General features: G+C 46.9%; 1 protein-coding gene across 1 annotated transcript in view; it reads left to right on the top strand.

The window, feature by feature from the left end:
* The first annotated feature begins 422 nt into the window (after positions 1-422).
* Positions 423-19468, top strand: part of JAKMIP2 (janus kinase and microtubule interacting protein 2) — a 111232-nt gene continuing 92186 nt past the window's right edge. Inside the window, exon 1 of the mRNA XM_066591266.1 lies at positions 423-577. The gene's annotated coding sequence lies outside the window, so the exon portion shown is untranslated. The remainder of the gene's footprint in view (positions 578-19468) is intronic.

Here is a 19468-nt window from a genome sequence, read left to right as displayed (position 1 = left end):
ATTTATTGGCAGACGTACAACTATTTCCTGGGTTATAAATTGCTACTGATGATTTTACCTTAGAATTTACATATTACTCTTCGGCGAGTTCTTAGAATGTTCCTTATTTACTTGTCACCTGTTTGCTACGTAGCAGCGGTCACCTGAAGGTGACTTAATTCTTTCTTTTGCAGACCCTCATTTTGGGATTCCTTCTTCTCCGAAACAATGTGTGCCCAATTACAACAGAGCAGGCACATGACTTGTTATTGGAGAGCTCCGAGCCACAATCACAACGTGCCGTTTGAGCTGTGAATGAGACTCGAAGCACCTACACAGCAGCAATCCTCCATTGTGATAGCAGTTCCTAGTTTCCATAGGAACTGAGGGAGGGAGATTGCAGTTCCAGGCTCCATGAGCTCATTCTCCGTCTGCCTCCCTAGAAGAAGGAGGGAGGGGCGGCTGCCTACCCATCCGGCCATCCTCAGCATCATCACAGCCCCAGCTGCTGATGTGTGGCTTATACAGTCAGCAGCAGGAGCAAAATGGATTCGGGATTGAGACAGCTCAGCCTTCCTCTCTGCCAGACCTCAACATGGTGAGTCCCAATGTAGCTCATCATCTTTTCTTATGGGTGTAAGGCTGCGTTGTCATTGTCATCATTGGGAAGCGGCGTGGTGGGCATGTACAAGAATGACGGATGGAGGATGCTGGGATATTCTGACAGCTTGCTGCAATAAGAGCATTTCCATACAAAGATCAACCTTGCAGCCATTTACTATCCATATCAGCAGCGGTATAATCATTTCAAGGGTAATGATGGCAGCGATCGTAGTAATCAGGCTGGGCCTCACCTTCATTTCCATCTGGAAGACACAACATCCCCCGGGAATTGATATTAATGTAGCAATCCACATATGCAACAATTTCTATCTATTGTATTCAGTGCTATCCTAGCATTGGTATCTAAGAGAAATGTTACAAGTGATTATTGGATGTCTTATAGGCATATCTGCTATTTAATATGATACAATGAAATCTAAGTGTATGATGAGACGTTGAGGAGGCGTCATGTTTTCTCTTGCTACAATATCGTCCTTTGATTGCCATAGAGAACACGGTGGGCCAGGTTCATACATACACCGAAATGTCACGTGATATTTCTACGCATGAGAGGCCATCATTGTATATTGTAGCACTAGCAGAGTGATCCATGGATTGTGGGATTCCAGGAGGTCAGATTCTAATACATCCAGTAATGTTCATGGGTAGTCAATGTATGGTTTGTGAATGGGGGGTTATAAGGTATAGCTCTTACCGTAGTCTATTGATTTTGACTAATAGTACTGGTTAAGCACTGTGTAGTGAATGTCGAGTCTCTATATTTTTGCCGTATGACTATATGTTGGGTTGAGTTTTCGAAGGCCTTGGTTCTTACTGCTTGGTCTAATGCCTTCTATAGGAAGAAATCTTGCATTTTGTAGGATTTATCATATTTTACTATTAGCCCTGGTGTTATTTTATTTTTGTCGTGTTCATTTAATAGTTTCATCTGCAATAAGTAATGCTACATTTTGACAGAATATCGTCTCCATTGACTGGAGGCCTCTATACAGTTAGTGTTTGTTCATCACTTTAATACTAGTCCTAGGACTCATATTTGTTCCTACTTGTACATACCTACCAACTAACGTGGTTTTACACTTTGCTACCAGGTCACATGGTCATCCGATAACATTTTGTATTGTGACTGACCTGAACAGAAATCACCTTGACTATCACCTATCTCTGGTAGGCCAAATGTATGACAAATTTCTACTCTCTGGTTAAGATTGAAAATTGGAGTTGACTTTGGAAAGAAATAAATGCCCACAGACATTAACCCTTAGTGACGAGCCAATTTTTTGCCTTACGGAGCAAGTGTTTCTCATAGTTGGAACTCATTGTTTTTTTTGAGGGGGGGACAAGTTGTATTTTTTATCGCCACCACTCTGGGGTACATTTGATGTGTTGTATAATTTTTATTATATTTTTTTGGAGGAAGGTGGGGGGGAGGGGGGGATTAGAAATCACCCCGGAAATCTTTATGACATTTACTATTCAGTAACAATAACATGATAACTTTCTTATCTGGATCCCAATTACTGCAATAACAAGTTTATATAGATATTTTTTTATTTATTTTTTTACTACTTTTGTACAATGAAAACACATTTTAAAAGAAAAACAACTAAATCTACATCGCCACATTCTAAGGCTAGTCTCAAACGACCAGATTTGAATTACGGACTCCACAATCGCCATCCGCGTGGGAATTGAAAGACATGTAGTTTTGAATTTTCCTTCCCACCTGCGGGTATGAATTGCGTATTCAGAAGAAAAATTGCAGCATGCTCTAATTGACCACAGAATCCGCAACCATAGCTCTATGATTGTGGATATACCTGCAAACCATACGCAATTACGTTGCATATGGGATGCGGTTACCCACATCATCGCTAAAGGACAGTGTGGGAAATACAAACCAAGAAAAATAGCAGTACTGTGCATGGCTGCCAGTGAGCCTTCGCAGACATATGCAATACAATTACTCGCAATACGCAGGGACACCGGCTAGTATCATAGCTGAAATCCATTGCGGGCCTTCCGCATGCGTAATCTGAACCTGTCATGTGAACCTAGCCTAAGACTTATAGCATTTTAATTTTCCCAACAACGGAGCTATATGAGGGCTTCTTTTTTGCGGGAAGAGTTGTAGTTTTTATTGTAACCATTTTGAGCTACGTGTGACTTTTTGATTGCTTTTTATTGTATTTTTGAGGAGGCGAACAAAAGAAAAGTAGCAATTCTGGCATTACTTTTAAAACTATTTTTACAGTGTTTACTGTGTGTGATGAAGAACAACATATTTTCATTGTCTCGAACACCATGTAGTAATCACAAGCAATTGTATTGTCCACCTTGACCAGGGACAGTAATCCACTGAATAAAGTTGGAGAACCCCTTTGAGACAAGTATCAATATACTTTCCAGCTCTGGTACACACTTAACTGATGATGGGTATAGTGATTTCGTATTTGTGAGCAGGAATAGGCTGTCTCACTTAGAAATAGTCCATCTATGTCTAAGAAATTTGGGGTCTTGCAGTGCAATATTACTCACAAATAAGCATCAACGAGGTTCTTGTCTGGATGTTTCCTCAGTTGATTAATTCAGTTTCCACAGCAGTTGTCGCACCTAAATTGGCCTTGTTCTCTCTTTCTCTGGTGATGAAGCATGTTCCCCAAAGATGCAGTCCGGACCAATCCACAGCATATTAGGTACAGCTAATTCTTACCATCTCCTGTTTCTTCTGTGCAGTTCAGGAATGCTAAGCTGATCACCTGAGGATCTCCCTCACGGGTACACAAGTCCAGCTACAGGTCAGCTCTGCTGCAGCTCACCCAAGGCTCTCCCACCCTGGTACAGAGAAAATGAACCAACTCATCAGCAGGATGCACAGACTTAACCAGAATCAACTGCAGAAGACAGTAAGAAAATGATCCAGCATTAAACCACAGCTATATTGAGACTCCCATGACTAAAAGCTGCCGTGACAGCTTGAAACACAACAGATTGTTGCACAATTATATGTCGTTCCTGTTGGGATTTTAATATGTCTCAATAAAGCTGTGATGCTATGGATGCTGGATCCTTTACTTGCTATTTCCATCTCTGGTACTCAGAAAGTCCAGCTGCAGGTCAGCTCTGCTGCATCTTCCACTAGCTGAGTCTCTCTCTTCCCTGTATCCCCTTGAAACTGCTGAGTCACACCAAAGCCCAGGAACAGGACTTTTCTTTTATACCCAGCATTTCAGTTAATCAGTGTACAACTCAGGTCTTGTTAGTTCATAGTCCCAAACAATTAGAGTGAACAGTCATGTGATCTGTCTCTTGAAGGTCCTGGCGGGATCATAAAACAATGTAAAACAGTAATATTCATATGCATATACACAAGGGCATTTAACTCCTTACACATTCTTAACTTCTCCATGAATTTTGTCAAGGATTCCAATTTCGCCTGCTATAAATTCAATAGAATATCATAACATGCTAGCAATATACTCAACGGACTGCAATCCACATCATAATCACTGGGTGGCCCCATTTATAATGTATATCTCTCAACAAAGTATCACATAATGAAATTTTGTTTCAAAGCTAGTCACCTCCCAGGCATCCTAGGTTCAGCAGGACAGACCAACTATCCTAACCGTTCTCTTCATTCTGCTAATAATTGTCGACTAAGTTCTATCATAGCCAGACCTGACAATTCCATCTCCAAGACTTTTCCAAAGCTGTTCCAGCTCTTTGGAATGCTCTACCCCAGACCATCATAGGGAGTATATGAGTATATTGATATAATAAAGGTTACAATACTCAACCATCTTTAAAAAAAGGTTAGTTTTTAGAGATGAGCGAGCATACTCATCCGAGTATTAGGGTGCTCGAGATGCTCGTTACTCGAGACGAGCACCACGCGGTACTCGTCTTGATTAAACGAGCACTGACCATTGAATTCAATGGAGCCGGCAATACAGCCGGCTCCATTGAAAGCAATAGGCTGCCGGCGATCTCAGGATGAATTTTCGGGAAGGGCTTAAAAATATAAGCCCTTACCTGAAAATCATCCTAAAATGTGTAAAAATAAAAAAATAAAAATATGTCAGCATAAAGATCATTCTCCTCTGCCATAGCTGTGACAGCTGTGGCAGAGAAGAACGATGTTAGCCCATTGAATTTAATGGAGCCGGCAATACAGCCGGCTCCATTGAAAGCAATGCGCTGCGGGCGATCGCGGGAGGAATTGTCGGGAAGGGGTTAAATATATAAGCCCTTCCCTGCAATTCATCCTGAAATGTGTAAAAATAAAAAATATATATATATACTCACCTTTCCACTGCAGCCGGAGTTCAGCTGCGGCCGCCGGCAGTTCTCCTGAACTGCTTCTCTATACTATTCAGCAGCCGGGGCTTTAAAATCCCCGCCTGCTGAATGAGCTGCCTCTAATTGGTCACAGCCTGACCAATCAGAGGCAGATCTCACTCACACACCCATTCATGAATGGGTGAGTGACTGCTGCCTCTCATTGGCTCAGCGCAGGGACCAATCTGATTTTAAATCCCCGGCTGCTGAATACTACAGAGAGCAGTTCAGAGAACTGCCGCCGGCCGCCGCTGAACTCCGGCTGCCGGGACCGGGTGAGTATATATATATTTTTTTATTTTGACACATTTCTGGATGAATTGCAGGGAAGGGCTTATATATTTAAGCCCATCCCGAAAATTCTTCCCGCGATCGCCCACAGCGCATTGCTTTCAATGGAGCCGGCTGTATTGCCGGCTCCATTGAATTCAATGGGCTAATATCGTTCTTCTCTGCCACAGCTGTTACAGCTGTGGCAGAGGAGAACGATCTTTATGCTGACAGTGCGGGGGGGGGGGGGGGCGCTCTTGCCGCTATTGTGGCTTAATAGTGGGACCTGGGAACTTGAGATTCAGCCCAACATGTAGCCCCTCGCCTGCCCTATCCATTTCTGTGTCGTTCCCATCACTTTTGTGAATTTCCCAGATTTTCACAAATGAAAACCTTAGCGAGCATCGGCGATATACAAAAATGCTCGAGTCGCCCATTGACTTTAATGGGGTTCGTTACTCGAAACGAACCCTCGAGCATCGCGGGAAGTTCGACTCCAGTAACGAGCACTCGAGCATTTTGGTGCTCGCTCATCTCTATTAGATTTCTATGGTGTACTGGCCCAGCATCCGTGGAGCGAGACACAGCCTAGGAGACAGCAGGACAAAGTTTGGGCCTTGTCATGGGGCTCTGCTGTCTCCCACCTGGGGAGTAATCAGGGACACGTCCAAGGGGCCGAGGGCAGGCTATTAAAAGGGGGTAATCCAACTGCGGTTTACCTTAGTTTCTGGTCGTGTGTGACGCCACCGTTCCATCCTTTGCGGTGAATTCCAGAAGATGGAATAATGAGTCCACACACACAGAGGTTAGTTTTAAAAGGCTGAAACGGGGACAGTCGGTAAAGCGGTTTACTTGAGAAATAAACTTGTACAAATTGGAAACAGTCCGAAACAGTTTACAGCCACCACCGGGTTACTGGTGCAGGAGGATTGTGGTGCGACAGGGAGGAAAAACATGGAAGAGCAGATGAATCCACAGGCTAGTTATCTGCGGGGATCTGTTCCCAGCCACTCTTCTTCTTACTCAGAACTCTCGACCTGTACACACTCACGGTTTAGAAAATGCACTCAGCGCTGCACGGTAGACTCCCACAGGCTTGCGGTTTCCCTTGGTGTTCAGCATAGAGGCCAGAAGAAGCTGAAGATTGATGGAAAAGACTCCACTCATGCACCTTGCAATCACCTATATAAAACAAGGTCACATGACAAACAAAGGATACATTTCCAGACATAACCCATTCAGTTACGCAATATACATCATATTCACTCACATGGAAGACACTGACAACACATAGGCACAAGACAAATAGATCATTCAGAAACGTCTAGCAAGTTCTGAACCTCAACTTCTGTACACTACATCACTATTATATTTTCGCTGATCAGAATCTTTTCAGGGATCATTTTGTGCCTTACAATATAAACTTGGCACTCATCAAAAAAGTGTAATTTGTAGAATTTTCTTTTCCGTCTCAGTCCCAATTAAAATGCTTGCATCCAGTAGAGATCTTTTACGCTTAATATGGCCATTCATACTTATCGAACAATTTGTACTGGTGTGGAAGCTCTGTGACAGGCCTGTCATACATGTGCTCTATTTCTTGGCAGACTTAATTGGCATCATTTTATGATAAATATTTAGCAGTATTGAGACTGCCTAAGGCCGGGTTCACATCTGCGCTCGTTCAGAGTTTCCATCGCAGATCTGGCTAAAAATACAGGAAAAAATGGCGCGGCATGCAGCACTTTTTCTTTTGGTAAAATGCCGGACAGCTGAGTGGAAACCAAACGGACTCCATTATAGTCAATTGGTAGGTTCAGCACTGTTTGGTTCCGTCAAAAATGGACCTGTTCAGCCAGGGGATTCCCCTTTCCTGCTCTTATAATGGAGCAGGAAAATGGAGCATTCCCCCTTCCCCCCAAAAAGACGTGAAAGCAGCCTAGCTGAGCCTTTAATTGAAAGAAGAAAACTAATGGAGCTGATGGTATTTGATTGAAAAATCTAAATCTACTGCATATTTCAAATGCTGCATTTTCTGACATGGTTACACCCTTTTACTGGAAGAGAAAGCTTGATACATGAGCAACATATTTTCTGTCTAATACTTGACCAATGGATATGAGACTTTTAATAGTATTTTTTTTAAACCCCTTAAGGACCAAGCAGAATACATTTACTGTGCTTGCTTCTGATCTTTAATCCCGGCCAATGGTAAAAATATGGTGTGGGATTAAAGCCTCTGCTCCTGCAATCAAACAGGAACAAGTTGGGTCCTCAGCTGTCAGACACAGCTGAGAACTCGGAGGAGAAGGTATAAGCAGTTTTAACAGTTTCTGCAGTCTCCTTTTCAGGCTACATAGCTCCAATAAGTGCTATGTACTAAAAAGTGAAAGCGGAAGTGCTCGTTCCGCTATGCAACCCCAAAATCATGTCATCCTCAGGTCAGCACAAGGTAGTGACAATTACACTGACTACAGTGACATGTCTGCTAGGTGGATCTGTGCAGTTATTTTGTAGAAACTAGCCTTTTTTCAGTAGCAGCACATGCATTGAGGACAACTTATCGTAGTCCTGGATATTCATGAGCTGCAGGCTAGCTACACCCACCCTCGAGCAACTGATTGACTGCTGTCTGCCTATTACTGTGCATATAGAGAGAGCTGCCAATCATTGGCTGGAGGGCGGGGTGGGTGTGGCTAGGCTACAGCTCATGAATATCCAGGACTAGTTCTGTGTCTGGCTACTACAGATTAATTGCAATTTCTCCAAAACTACTGCACAGATCTACACAGCAGACATATCACTGCAATCAGTCTGACAAGCACTAACTCATGGTGCTCCCAGTGAGGACTGCAAAAAGATGGTGACAGATTCTCTTTAAGGACCGATTACTGAAAACTGATAATTGTAATAATGTGTCAGACAATGTTGAAAGATACACATACGATCAGAGGCGTAACTTAAAGCTCCTGGGCCCCAATGCAAAATGTGTAGCAGGGCCCCTAATTATAATGTTTTATTAATAGTATTGGGCTCCCTACATGGAGAAGAGAGGCCTTATGGGCCCCCTAAAGGTCCTGGTCACGGGTGCAACCGCATCCCCTGCACCCACTATAGTTACGCCCCTGCATACGATTTTAACTTGTCAGAGATGGGTCAAGATCTTGATGTTAGGCTTCCAGGCTGTTCTGCTGGGATAATTGCCTTGCCATAGATTTGAAAGGTCTGGGCCACTATTGTTCTAAACCCTGGCCTACTGTGAGATGCCAAAATAAGCTAAGACACGAGTAGCCCAACTTTTTCAAAATGAGGGAATACTTTTTACAGAGCCAGAATTAGGTGATATGCCAGGGACAGATATAGGTGGCACAGACAGAGTAGACTATGTTCGATGCTTGTTAAAGGGGTTTACCAAGTTGATTTATTTTTCTTAACTGCAAGAAACTATGAAAAATAATAAAATAACCTTTAATCACCGTCTTGGACCCCCCCCCCCCCCCCATCCCGCTCCAGCACCACATATCCTATTCTTCTGATGGCTGGGTTTACAAGCTGCAGTTGATGTCGTTTCATATACAGACTATACATGTATCACCATGCTGTACTACAGACTAGTTAATCAGATGCACCATGAATTGGGAACCTTCTCCAGTAGTGGACTGTACATATAGACTATTATGGCATACAAAGCCTACATCTGCTTCCTTTTCTGCAGCATAAGCTCAAGGAATCTGGAATTCCCTGCAGGTTATTATCAGAACATTCCTCCTACAAAGAAGCATTCTCAGTGATTGCACTGTATTATATAGAGAATTGTTGTATATGTAGTATTTCCTTAAAAGGGGACATTGAGACAGAATTCTGGTATATTTGGAACAGTAAAAGTTCCATACTGTTTTTTTAAGTTGCAATGGACGTTTTTGTTTCACGATAACTTGAAACAACATTCAACCGTATTTACCAATATGTGGTACATGCAATTAACTAAAAGAAAGAGGCAGTAAGCAACTACTTGCAATTGACCCAAGTGAACAGTTAGCTGTAGTACTAAAGTGCATAGTTGTCTACCGGTAGTAGCACCTGTCTGCAGTACAGTACTACATGTTTTGTACTACATTCTACCTGTACTACATGTACTAAACTGCTCTCTATCTGTGCCAAAATGAGCCGCTACTTTGGGCACCAGATGAGGGTAGCTACATTTTATTGTAGCCATAGTGTCTGTAATTTGGAGGACCTTGTAGATGGTGGTACTGGTGCATCTTGTCTCCACCAGCAGAATGGGTGGAGACAAACTGCACGCCTACATCTATGCCCACAACTTGGGATTGGCTAAGCACCAAAATGGGTGGAAGCAAAGTGTATGTCCCCAACTTCTGATTGACTGGCCCATAGCACCCACAAGGATTACCGCTGCAAAGATATTGGATGGTTGCCGGGACTAGCGTCCCAAACAGGGGAACAACAATAGCAACTGCTGTCAGTCCTGGGCAGAGGCGCCCAGCCCAGCACCACAGCATGTGTCCAAGAACAGCTAGAACTCCAGTCTCTGGCATAAGCGAACAGCACAGCAGTGGAGCGGAGTGCCACCTGTCAGTCTGGTCTTTGGCAGAGCCACCAACTGTGTCAATGTGGTCCTTCGCATAGCTGGCCATCCACAGCGCCAGAGTGGAGAACAGCTGCAAGTCGGGTCTTTGGTATAGCCACCCAGCAGAAGCGCCACAGCAGCTTGCAGCTGTCTGTCAGTCGGGTCCTTCAGTCGGGTCCTCGCCATAGCCGGCCAGCACAAGCAAGCACCAGAGCAACTTGAAGCTTTCGGGACCTGACATGGTGTGTAGGGAGCAGCCAATCCACTGCTGAGGGCAACACCTGCCCCTTCCCTGTCACTGAGCCAGGCCAACCCATTTCTCCACCCCTAGTTCCGGTGGAGACCAGATGCATCAGTACCGTAGACGGTCATGTCTTCAGCACATAAAGTGATATACAGCTTCCTATACCTTTTTCTGACTTTTATATATAAGGACTTGCTTTATATGTATTAGTTATCGTCTTAATCCTAATTTTTTTTTCTTACTTTGCATTCATATTTTAGGGGGTTTCAGAACTAATAATTAGTTTTTGTTAGAGTCAGTGTCTCAAATGTATCTTTGACTGTTTGCTAATATCAAAGGTATTGATTAATGTATGGACCAGCCTATGAAGAATATAGTTTATATTCTGGTTGTTGACTTCCTATATGGCTATATTGCTCCAGGTTGCTATTTTGTACAGGCTAGCTAGTAATGGGTACAGTGATATAGCATGTATGGACATCTATAGAATATTATCCGTCACTAGTTTCTTACAAAGACAATTATGGAGTGAAAGAGCTCCTAAAGAGACAAGTGTCACTACCATTCCAATTTTCAAAGCCCCCATACCTGTGATGTTGGTACTACTGTCTTGTTTTTCCAGTTGAGCATCAGTAGTACTGCTATTACCCACATTGGTTGTTAGACGCTGCATCACCAGTAAAAACATCACCTTGATGTGGATTTGGATTGTGGAATCCGCGATCGTCACCCGGGCAGAGGATCTGCGGCATTCCACATCCATTAGCATTAATAGAACATTTGTATGTCCGCTCACATGATGTGAGGATTGTGTACTTGTCTTATATAGTTTATTTGTAATTAAATCCCCAAGTCTGCTCCTTTTTGAATAACCCTGTAGATAAACAGAACTAAAGATGGCCAGGATGTGAACGATCTCTGGGGCAAGTACAAAGCTGGGTTCTGTGATGATAAAAGTCTGCTTGATCAGCTAGTTGTATGGTAGTTTGTCTGGGGCTTCCATGGCTCAGGATGCTTGCAGTGAGTGTCGCCAGGCAGGGGTGGGCAAGAGCCTCCCTACAATGTGCTAGAGCACAGTGGGACCCCGTAGAGGAAGTGTTCAGAGCAACCACCCTATGAAGACCATCAGCCCTATATCAGGGGGTCCACCGAGAGACTAGGTTTGTCTAATAACCATTACTATCTTGTAAACAGAAAACCTACCTGGCAGCATAGGGGGTGTGAAAAAACAGCAAAATTCCTCTGTATTCCTCCATAATGCACACGCCGACATTTCAGCCCTTAAGGGTCTTTCTCAAGCCATGCATTGATATTGCCTCGCCATATATATGGATAGAGGAAGTGCTGCTGACATAGTAACATTCTTTGTTACCATCTTGTAGTGACACAGCGGTACATATGCTAATTCTTGTGGCCATCAGTCCTATTATAGGGGAACTCTTTATGAAACAATGTTGACAAGTGTAGACATTTATATTTGTACAGTATAGTTTTTCATGTGCTGCAAATAAAAGTTTGCCTTCGTTTGCCATTAGAGATGAGCGAACGTACTCGTCCGAGCTTGATACTCGTTCGAGTATTAGCGTGTTCGAGATGCTCGTTACTCGTGACGAGTACCACGCGATGTTCGAGTTACTTTCACTTTCATCTCTGAGACGTTAGCGCGCTTTTCTGGCCAATAGAAAGACAGGGAAGGCATTACAACTTCCCCCTGCGACGTTCAAGCCCTATACCACCCCCCTGCAGTGAGTGGCTGGCGAGATCAGGTGTCACCCGAGTATAAAAATCGGCCCCTCCCGCGGCTCGCCTCAGATGCATTCTGACAGAGATCAGGGAAAGTGCTGCTGATGCCGGAGCTGCTATAGGGAGAGCGTTAGGAGTGATTTCTGGCTTCAAGAACCCCAACGGTCCTTCTTAGGGCCACATCTGACCGTGTGCAGTACTGTTGAGGCTGCTTTTTGCAGTGTTGCACTTTTTTTTTTTTTTTTTTTGTATATCGGCCATGCAGAGCATTGCGTCCTCAGTCTGCAGTCATTGTACAGAGTATAGGGCCAGTACTGGTGAGGCAGGGAAAGAGATATTCAGGCTATATAGGCAGTGGGCTTTTTCCAAAAAATTAGGGAAAAATACTATATTTGGGCTGCCTGTGACCGTCTTCAGTTTACTGCGTGTCTGCTGGGGGTAGTAGTCCTAATTAATACGCAGCTAAGCGTTACAGCAGGCTTGCGCAAAATTGTTTCCTGGATCTGCTGTCTCTGTTACATGATCGCCGTCATCCTGCCAGAGGGAAACAGTATACATAATATTATACGCTGCCTACAGTATCTATCTGCTGGGGGTAGTAGTCCTAATTAATACGCAGCTAAGCGTTACAGCAGGCTTGCGCAAAATTGTTTCCTGGATCTGCTGTCTGTTACATCAGCGCCGTCATCCCGCCAGAGGGAAACAGTATACATAATAGTATACGCTGCCTACAGTATCTATCTGCCGGGAGTAGTAGTCCTAATTAATATGCAGCTAAGCGTTACAGCAGGCTTGCGCAAAATTGTTTCCTGGATCTGCTGTCTCTGTTACATCAGCGCCGTCATCCCGCCAGAGGGAAACAGTATACATAATATTATACGCTGCCTACAGTATCTATCTGCTGGGGGTAGTAGTCCTAATTAATACGCAGCTAAGCGTTACAGCAGGCTTGCGCAAAATCGTTTCCTGGATCTGCTGTCTCTGTTACATCAGCGCCGTCATCCCGCCAGAGGGAAACAGTATACATAATATTATACGCTGCCTACAGTATCTATCTGCTGGGGGTAGTAGTCCTAATTAATACGCAGCTAAGCGTTACAGCAGGCTTGCGCAAAATTGTTTCCTGGATCTGCTGTCTCTGTTACATCAGCGCCGTCATCCCGCCAGAGGGAAACAGTATACATAATATTATACACTGCCTACAGTATCTATCTGCTGGGGGTAGTAGTCCTAATTAATACGCAGCTAAGCGTTACAGCAGGCTTGCGCAAAATTGTTTCCTGGATCTGCTGTCTCTGTTACATCAGCGCCGTCATCCCGCCAGAGGGAAACAGTATACATAATATTATACGCTGCCTACAGTATCTATCTGCTGGGGGTAGTAGTCCTAATTAATACGCAGCTAAGCGTTACAGCAGGCTTGCGCAAAATTGTTTCCTGGATCTGCTGTCTCTGTTACATCAGCGCCGTCATCCCGCCAGAGGGAAACAGTATACATAATATTATACGCTGCCTACAGTATCTATCTGCTGGGGGTAGTAGTCCTAATTAATACGCAGCTAAGCGTTACAGCAGGCTTGCGCAAAATTGTTTCCTGGATCTGCTGTCTCTGTTACATAAGCGCCGTCATCCCGCCAGAGGGAAACAGTATACATAATATTATATGCTGCCTACAGTATCTATCTGCTGGGGGTAGTAGTCCTAATTAATACGCAGCTAAGCGTTACAGCAGGCTTGCGCAAAATTGTTTCCTGGATCTGCTGTCTCTGTTACATCAGCGCCGTTATCCCGCCAGAGGGAAACAGTATACATAATATTATACGCTGCCTACAGTATCAATCTGCTGGGGGTAGTAGTCCTAATTAATACGCAGCTAAGCGTTCTAGCAGGCTTGCGCAAAATTGTTTCCTGGATCTGCTGTGCGTTCCGTAAGGGAAGTCAGCCTCCAACCACAGGCCAATAAGCGGCACATTTAATTACAGCGTTCTGTTTCTGCACTACTGGTAACACACCATGCTGAGGGGTAGGGGTAGGCCTAGAGGACGTGGACGCGGGCGAGGACGCGGAGGCCCAAGTCAGGGTGTGGGCACAGGCCGAGCTCCTGATCCAGGTGTATCGCAGCCGACTGCTGTGGGATTAGGAGAGAGGCACGTTTCTGGCGTCCCCACATTCATCTCACAATTAATGGGTCCACGCGGTAGACCTTTATTAGAAAATGAGCAGTGTGAGCAGGTCCTGTCGTGGATGGCAGAAAGTGCATCCAGCAATCTATCGACCACCCAGAATTCTGCGCCGTCCACTGCTGCAACTCTGAATCCTCTGGCTGCTGCTCCTCCTTCCTCCCAGCCTCCTCACTCCATTACAATGACACATTCTGAGGAGCAGGCAGACTCCCAGGAACTGTTCTCGGGCCCCTGCCCAGAATGGGCAGCAATGGTTCCGAATCCTCTCCCACTGGAGGAGTTTGTCGTGACCGATGCCCAACCCTTGGAAAGTTCCCGGGGTCCGGGGGATGAGGCTGGGGACTTCCGGCAACTGTCTCAAGAGCTTTCAGTGGGTGAGGAGGACGATGACGATGAGACACAGTTGTCTATCACTCAGGTAGTAGTAATTGGAGTAAGTCCAAGGGAGGAGCGCACAGAGGATTCGGAGGAAGAGCAGCAGGACGATGAGGTGACTGACCCCACCTGGTTTGCTACGCCTACTGAGGACAGGTCTTCAGTGGGGGAGGCAAGTGCAGCAGCAGGGCAGGTTGGAAGAGGCAGTGCGGTGGCCAGGGGTAGAGGCAGGGCCAGACCGAATAATCCACCAACTGTTTCCCAAAGCGCCCCCTCGTGCGATGCCACCCTGCAGAGGCCGAGGTGCTCAAAGGTCTGGCAGTTTTTCACTGAGAGTGCAGACGACCGACGAACAGTGGTGTGCAACCTTTGTCGCGCCAAGATCAGCCAGGGAGCCACCACCACTAGCCTCACCACCACCAGCATGCGCAGACATATGATGGCCAAGCACCCCACAAGGTGGGACGAAGGCCGTTTACCGCCTCCGGTTTGCACCGCTGCCTCTCCCCCTGTGCCCCAACCTGCCACTGAGATCCAACCCCCCTCTCAGGACACAGGCATTACCGTCTCCTGGCCTGCACCCACACCCTCACCTCCGCTGTGCTCGGCCCCATCCACCAATGTCTCTCAGCGCACCATCCAGCCGTCGCTAGCGCAAGTGTTGGAGCGCAAGTACGCCGCCACGCACCCGCACGCTCAAGCGTTAAATGTGCACATAGCCAAATTTATCAGCCTGGAGATGCTGCCGTATAGGCTTGTGGAAACGGAGGCTTTCAAAGGTATGATGGTGGCCGCGGCCCCGCGCTACTCAGTTCCTAGTCGCCACTACTTTTCCCGATGTGCCGTCCGAGCCCTGCACGACCACGTCTCCCGCAACATTGTACGCGCCCTCACCAACGCGGTTACTGGCAAGGTCCACTTAACAACGGACACGTGGACAAGCACAGGCGGGCAGGGCCACTATATCTCCCTGACGGCACATTGGGTGAATTTAGTGGAGGCTGGGACAGAGTCAGAGCCTGGGACCGCTCACGTCCTACCCACCCCCAGAATTGCGGGCCCCAGCTCGGTGCTGGTATCTGCGGCGGTGTATGCTTCCTCCACTAAATCACCCTCCTCCTCCTCCTACGCAACCTCTGTCTCCCAATCAAGATGTGTCAGCAGCAGCACGTCGCCAGCAGTCGGTGTCGCGCGTCGTGGCAGCACTGCGGTGGGCAAGCGTCAGCAGGCCGTGCTGAAACTACTCAGCTTAGGAGAGAAGAGGTACATGGCCCACGAACTGCTGCAGGGTCTGACAGAGCAGACCGACCGCTGGCTTGCGCCGCTGAGCCTCCAACCGGGCATGGTCGTGTGTGACAACGGCCGTAACCTGGTGGCGGCTCTGCAGCTCGGCAGCCTCACGCACGTGCCATGCCTGGCCCACGTCTTTAATTTGTTGGTTCAGCGCTTTCTGAAAAGCTACCCACGCTTGTCAGACCTGCTCGTAAAGGTGCGCCGGCTCTGCGCACATTTCCGCAAGTCCCACACGGACGCTGCCACCCTGCGCACCCTGCAACATCGGTTTCATCTGCCAGTGCACCGACTGCTGTGCGACGTGCCCACACGGTGGAACTCTACGCTCCACATGTTGGCCAGGCTCTATGAGCAGCATAGAGCTATAGTGGAATACCAACTCCAACATGGGCGGCGCAGTGGGAGACAGCCTCCTCAATTCTTTACAGAAGAGTGGGCCTGGTTGGCAGACATCTGCCAGGTCCTTGGAAACTTTGAGGAGTCTACCCAGATGGTGAGCGGCGATGCTGCAATCATTAGCGTCACCATTCCTCTGCTATGCCTCTTGAGAAGTTCCCTGCAAAGCATAAAGGCAGACGCTTTGCGCACGGAAACAGAGGCGGGGGAAGACAGTATGTCGCTGGATAGTCAGAGCACCCTCCTGTCTATATCTCAGCGCGTTGAGGAGGAGGAGGAGGAGGGGGAAGAGACAGCTTGGCCCACTGCTGAGGGTACCCATGCTGCTTGCCTGTCATCCTTTCAGCGTGTATGGCCTGAGGAGGAGGAGAATCCTGAAAGTGATCTTCCTAGTGAGGACAGCCATGTGTTGCGTACAGGTACCCTGGCACACATGGCTGACTTCATGTTAGGATGCCTTTCTCGTGACCCTCGCGTTACACGCATTCTGGCCACTACGGATTACTGGGTGTACACACTGCTCGACCCACGGTATAAGGAGAACCTTTCCACTCTGATACCTGAAGAAGAAAGGGGTTCGAGAGTTATGCTATACCACAGGACCCTGGCGGACAAGCTGATGGTAAAATTCCCATCCGACAGCGCTAGTGGCCGAAGGCGCAGTTCTGAGGGCCAGGTAGCAGGGGAGGCGCAGAAATCAGGCAGCATGTACAGCACAGGCAGGGGAACACTCTCTAAGGCCTTTGACAGCTTTCTGGCTCCCCAGCAAGACTGTGTCACCGCTCCCCAGTCAAGGCTGAGTCGGCGGGAGAACTGTAAAAGGATGGTGAGGGAGTACGTAGCCGATCGCACGATCGTCCTCCGTGACGCCTCTGCCCCCTACAACTACTGGGTGTCGAAGCTGGACACGTGGCCTGAACTCGCGCTGTATGCCCTGGAGGTGCTTGCTTGTCCTGTGGCTAGCGTCTTGTCAGAGAGGGTGTTTAGTGCGGCTGGGGGAATCATCACAGATAAGCGTACCCGCCTGTCAACCGACAGTGCCGACAGGCTTACACTCATCAAGATGAACAAAGCCTGGATTTCCCCAGACTTCTCTTCTCCACCAGCGGACAGCAGCGATACCTAAACAATACGTAGGCTGCACCCGCGGATGGAAGCATTGTTCTCTATCACCATCAAAAACGTGGACCTTTTAGCTTCATCAATCTGTGTATAATATTCATCCTCCTCCTCCTGCTCCTCCTCCTGAAACGTCACGTAATCACGCCGAACGGGCAATTTTTCTTAGGCCCACAAGGCTCAGTCATATAATTTTTGTAAACAATTTTTATACGTTTCAATGCTCATTAAAGCGTTGAAACTTGCACCTGAGCCAATTTTTATTTTAACTGGGCTGCCTCCAGGCCTAGTTACAAATTAAGCCACATTAACCAAAGCGATTAATGGGTTTCACCTGCCCTCTTGGTTGGGCATGGGCAATTTTTCTGACGTACATTAGTACTGTTGGTACACCAATTTTTTGGGGCCCTCGCCTACAGTGTAATCCAATTAATTTTTTGCCCACCTGCATTAAAGCTGACGTTACATCAGCTGTGATGGGCACTGCAATGGGATACATTTATGTACAGCCGGTGGGTTCCTGGGAGCCACCCATGCTGTCGGTCCACACGGAGTTGTAACTGCATGTATCCACTTCTAAAGAACCCCAGTCTGACTGGGGCATGTAGTGTGGGCCGAAGCCCACCTGCATTAAACATGACATTACCTCAGCTGTGAGGGGAATGCAATGGGATATATTTATGTACCGCCGGTGGCTTCCTGGCACCCACCGATGCTGTCGGTCCACACGGAGTTGTAACTGCATGTGTCCACTTCTAAAGAACCCCAGTCTGACTGGGGCATGCAGTGTGGGCCGAAGCCCACCTGCATTAAACATGACATTACCTCAGCTGTGATGGGCAATGCAATGGGATATATTTATGTACCGCCGGTGGCTTCCTGGCACCCACCCATGCTGTCGATCCACACGGAGTTGTAACTGCATGTGTCGACTTCTAAAGAACCCCAGTCTGACTGGGGCATGCAGTGTAGGCCGAAGCCCACCTGCATTTAATCGGACGTTACCTCAGCTGTAATGGGCACTGCAATGGGATACATTTATGTACAGCCGGTGGGTTCCAGGGAGCCACCCATGCTGTGGGTGCACACGGGATTCCCATTGCGGAGTTGTACCTGCCTGTGACTATTTATAAAAAAACGCGGTCTGCCTGGGGCATGCAGACACCTTGACAGAATGAATAGTGTGTGGCACATAGGTTCCCCATTGCTATGCCCACGTGTGCAGCTCCTGATGGCGGTGGCACAGGATTATATTTCTCATTGCTTCTGTACAGCATTGTGGGCTATCGCCCCGCCCCTTTTAAAGAGGGTCGCTGCCTAGCCGTGCCAACCCTCTGCAGTGTGTGCCTGCGGTTCCTCCTCATGGCAGACGCACTTATAAAAAGACATGAGGGTGGTGTGGCTATGAGGCCAGCGTGTGGCATGAGTGCAGCTGAAGGCTGCGCAGGGACAGTTTGGTGTGCGCTGTGGACACTGGGTCGTGTGAGGGGGGGGGGGCAGCATGTAACCCAGGAGAAGTGGCAGCAGAGTGTCATGCAGGCAATGATTGTGCTTTGTTGGAGGTAGTGTGGTGCTTAGCTAAGGTATGCATTGCTAATGAGGGCTTTTCAGAAGTAAAAGTTGTTGGGGGGGGCACTCTTGCCGCTATTGTGGCTTAATAGTGGGACCTGGGAACTTGAGATGCAGCCCAACATGTAGCCCCTCGCCTGCCCTATCCGTTGCTGTGTCGTTCCCATCACTTTCTTGAATTGCCCAGATTTTCACAAATGGAAACCTTAGCGAGCATCGGCGATATACAAAAATGCTCGGGTCGCCCATTGACTTCAATGGGGTTCGTTACTCGAAACGAACCCTCGAGCATCGCGAAAATTTCGTCCCGAGTAACGAGCACCCGAGCATTTTGGTGCTCGCTCATCTCTATTTGCCATTGTTTTCCATGCCCTCCTAAAGAACCTTTCCCTTCTTTATCTATGTGCTAAAATAACGTTCCCTATTTTAGTAAACGTCACTATTGATACAGTACATATCTAAATTACCTGCCGTTGCTCTACGGGAGCCATGAAATTCTAGGAATGAAAGTGTGATATTAAGCAATGCGACAACTCCTATATTTTGCCGGTGACATTTCAATCAGTCAGGTTTACAAAGGGAGAGATTCTGAACAATAACGATATATAAGGAACTGCTCTCAACATTAGTCCCTAACATAAAATTAATTAATTTCTAAACTGGTCCTTTGCTTTGAACTTTAAGAAGCTCTTTCTAATTATTCGGTATACTGCTCTGATGCCAACAGCTAGACGACTTGACTCT

This window comes from Eleutherodactylus coqui, chromosome 2 (assembly GCF_035609145.1).
Source record: "Eleutherodactylus coqui strain aEleCoq1 chromosome 2, aEleCoq1.hap1, whole genome shotgun sequence".
Classification (NCBI taxonomy): domain Eukaryota; kingdom Metazoa; phylum Chordata; class Amphibia; order Anura; family Eleutherodactylidae; genus Eleutherodactylus; species Eleutherodactylus coqui.
Note: the sequence above shows the minus strand (reverse complement) of the source record. Positions and strands in the feature narration are given on the sequence as shown.